Source organism: Aegilops tauschii, chromosome 1, assembly GCF_002575655.3.
Source record: "Aegilops tauschii subsp. strangulata cultivar AL8/78 chromosome 1, Aet v6.0, whole genome shotgun sequence".
Lineage (NCBI taxonomy): Eukaryota > Viridiplantae > Streptophyta > Magnoliopsida > Poales > Poaceae > Aegilops > Aegilops tauschii.
The window spans coordinates 25,728,986-25,732,803 of NC_053035.3; positions in this window are offsets into that span (position 1 = coordinate 25,728,986).

Genomic DNA, 3,818 nt, shown 5'->3' on the forward strand with positions numbered 1-3,818 from the left:
ATAAATATTCGAGTGAACCTCCAGTTGCCGTGTGCTATTCCTGTTGCTTCGCGATATGTTACAAATACCCGAGGTGAGACGTGTTGGCATTCCCGTGGATCAACAACTTGTCCACTATGCTAGTTACCTCGTTACCGGTATTGTTCTCTTTTCTCGTTATCGTGTTCCGGCATCCCCGTGATCAAATCACAAAGTGTCTGGCCAGACGATGATGGATACCGTAACACCGAGAGGGCCTAGAGATATCTCTCCATCGTCGGAGGAGCAAATCCCAACCTTGAGCTATCAAGTTACTTGACACACTTTTCCATGAACCCGTAAGCCGCCGTAATAGCCACCCATTTACGGATGACGTTTAACAAACCCCAAAGTTCATGAAGCAAGCATGAAGAAACTCGATACTCTCATGGTCTAAGGAATCATGCAAACGTTAACCATCTCTGTGTTATGTACCAATAAACTTGTGACGAATGAATCTCATAGCATAACATCAATCCGGGTCGATTCAACACAAATGTTCTCTTAACATTGTGCCCTCAAGGTTGCTGACATAGACATGCCCATGATCAGGAAAACATAACCATCAAGCAACACTTGAGCTAGTCTTAGAGGCCAGACTAGGAATACATTTTACCGTTTATTATTCCACACGTGCATATGAGTCTTCCTCCGAGCCTCGTGGTTATTGCAGACTCGAGAACCATAGCAGTTATAGCATGGAACATAAACATAATTATGAACTCGGAGATAAATAATATCATTTATTATTGCCTCTAGGGCATATCTCCTACAGACTCCCACTTGCACTAGAGTCAATAATCTAGTTAATGCTAATGCACTTTACACCTGTGGCACACCGGTGTAAATATGCTTCGCTTGTGGTATAGCCTGATGTCCAACGGATCTGACGACTTCAGTTCCGTGTGTATCATTGCATGTCCTCGTGTTTTCACGTTTTCAAAAAATTCATATTTTGTGTGGACTTGGCTTTGTATGTATGTGAATCACAGGTCAAACCTGGATTCCTCAGACTGAGTTTTGGAGCAACTACCTGCAGTAGTGTCCCATTGTCAAAAGCCATCTTGGAACTATACTAAGTTCATGAATGAACTATATGATTCAACATCTTCTTTGTCTCTTCTAAAGCGTCAACATACTTAGCCCTTGTTATAGAATTTGCCACAGTAACTAGTTTGAACAAATTCCAACTAACTGTGCCACCACAATGTGTGTTACACAAAACCCTTAACTTAAATCGAAAATCGCACGGTGAAAAGATGAAGACTATCGATGTAACATTTTACAACGAACTCTTCATGATCTCCGCTTGCAAGAAAACATATCATCAGTACTTACTCTAGTACTCAATGACATCTTTCACTGTTGTCCCACGATCAGTACTTTGATCACTTTAGTATCCATACTCGCAACACCATGGGAGTATCGGACATATCTGGTTGTTTTACATACCATGGAATACATGATTAATCCAAACACAAAAGTGTGTGGAATCTGCATCATGTATTTTACTCATCAGTGTTTTGGGACACCGAGTCTTGCAAAAACTCTTTCCATGTGACTTTGGCAAGAATCACTCCTTGGCGTTTTAAATGCTAAAAGGTTTTAGCATCTTGTCAATATGTATTCATTGCTTAGCCCCATTAGGTAAATCTATCTCCATAGATCATCATGCCTAATATTGAGGCTATTTAGCCTAAGCACTTCATCGAAAAACTATTTTCAAATGAAGTCCTAATTTGTGTCAAGAAATTTATTTCCAATTACCAATGTGCCAAGCACATAAGGTTTTTAGAAATATTATTACGCTCCCACTTACTTTCTTGAATTACAAGCATCTTCGTTACCCATTGATGAAGTCAAAACCCCTTTGACCATTTCATCAAAACCCGAAGATTCCAACTCCATTTTGCTCTCTTCTGTCCATTGCTGGAACTCTGAAGTTTGCATACCTACTAGCATCCTCTGGATCGACAAATTACTTTGGACTGTATCATATACAAGTCCTAGCTTTCATTTCCATTAGATGGAAATCCTTTTATCATCCATGTTTCATATCTCATGATTGAAATATGTATTAATTGCTAGTTCAACCCGAACCGACTTTAAGCATCGCTACGATGAAAACAACCTCATCGTAGTCAACTCTTGAACTTGTTATTCCAACAAGTCGAGCTTTATGGATAAAACATTTTATCCGTATCAGTTTTAAGTTCCATAAATATTCTTTAGACTCTAAGTCTTCCGAAAGGTGTATCAAGGTTTTAATCTTGAATCACTTATATGGAAACTAACTCGGGTTGTATTGGCATTTAGCCAATTCCGGAGTCAGGGCCCATCAATGCTTCCTTGTGTATCGTAGGTATAATGTTGTCTAACAACAATATCTCGTTTGCGCACCTGAGAGGTTTGCACGAGCCTTGCCTACGTGGTTCAGCTGCAAGTTCGACCGAAGTTCATACATTTTATTGTAGAGACTTCCGTATCAGTCGCGGTAGGAAACTATGGAATTACTTCCAAGGTCTCTTTCCTTTGATCTGATGACGTAGATACTGTTTATCTCGTCGAGTTGCACTATTCTCCCACTCACCTTTTTGAAAGAACCATTCTCTTTAAAAGCACACCGTTTCGCGGCAAAACTATTTGCCTCGGTATAGTGAGGGAGGAATACCCAACATTTTGGTATAACCTACAAAGTAGCACTTGTCTGATTTGGAATAGGTTTGTAACCTTTTACACAAGCCCCATATTCCAAATGTTAAGAAAAGATATAACATGGTTGGGCGTACCATACCATGGCTTCATTTCAACAGACCCGATGTAGCTCTTTTCAGTGTAAAAACCGCAATCTCTAAAGCATCACTTTAAAAGGGATAATGGCAAATTTATTTATGTCATCTTTCACCTTACATTATATGACAGGCGTTCTTCTGGATCCCTTTCCCAACAGTCAAATGCATAGTAAACACTTTTACTAATACTTGCAAACAAACATTGCTTTGTTTGTATCTGAAAATAATTTTCAGTTCCATGAATATCATATAACTATCCCAACTTTCGAAGTTTGGGTTTCATGGAAGCAAACATATTCCACTTGACTGTAACAGAATCCTAGCTTTTGGATCGAAGGACGAGAGTCACATGATCCATAGCATTAGCGGGAGGATACGGAAAGCATGCGATAGGACAATGTCCTTCTCGGCACTTTTGAGGACAATCCTCATATTACGTTACCAATCGTAAAGTTTTAACCAGATATTTAACAGCTATTCAATTTTAATAGGGAAGGTGGAAATGCGAGCCATTATTCTACAACTATTATGCAAGAAACACTTAGACAGTGTTCATAATTAATTGCACTTAGAATTAAACATGTTAATTCAACAGTGCGCTCCCACTCAAATCAATATCTCTCACAATTAATTTTGAGTGATACAAGATCCAGACTTCAATTCATCGCCATAGAATCATCATCTCATAACGGGAATTTTAATCGGTAGGCCAACTTGCCGATCACATCTCTATGTGACTCTTGCTCATCTTTCGATGCGTGTGTTCCGAGCTCAGGACGATCCTGCCATGAACGTCAAGACAACCAAGTGATCTTGCTGCGAGGTCTGACCTCACCCGCCTCACACTTCTCTAATCGTTCGTACCCATGCATCCATGGCGCACCCCGAAAAGATAGGTGCCGTGACGGTGCTACACTTGGGAGAACACTAACTACTTGATATTTTAAGTGAGAGATCACCCTAATAAAAGCGACTACCGCGCAATCAAGAAGGGTGCATCATAAGGGA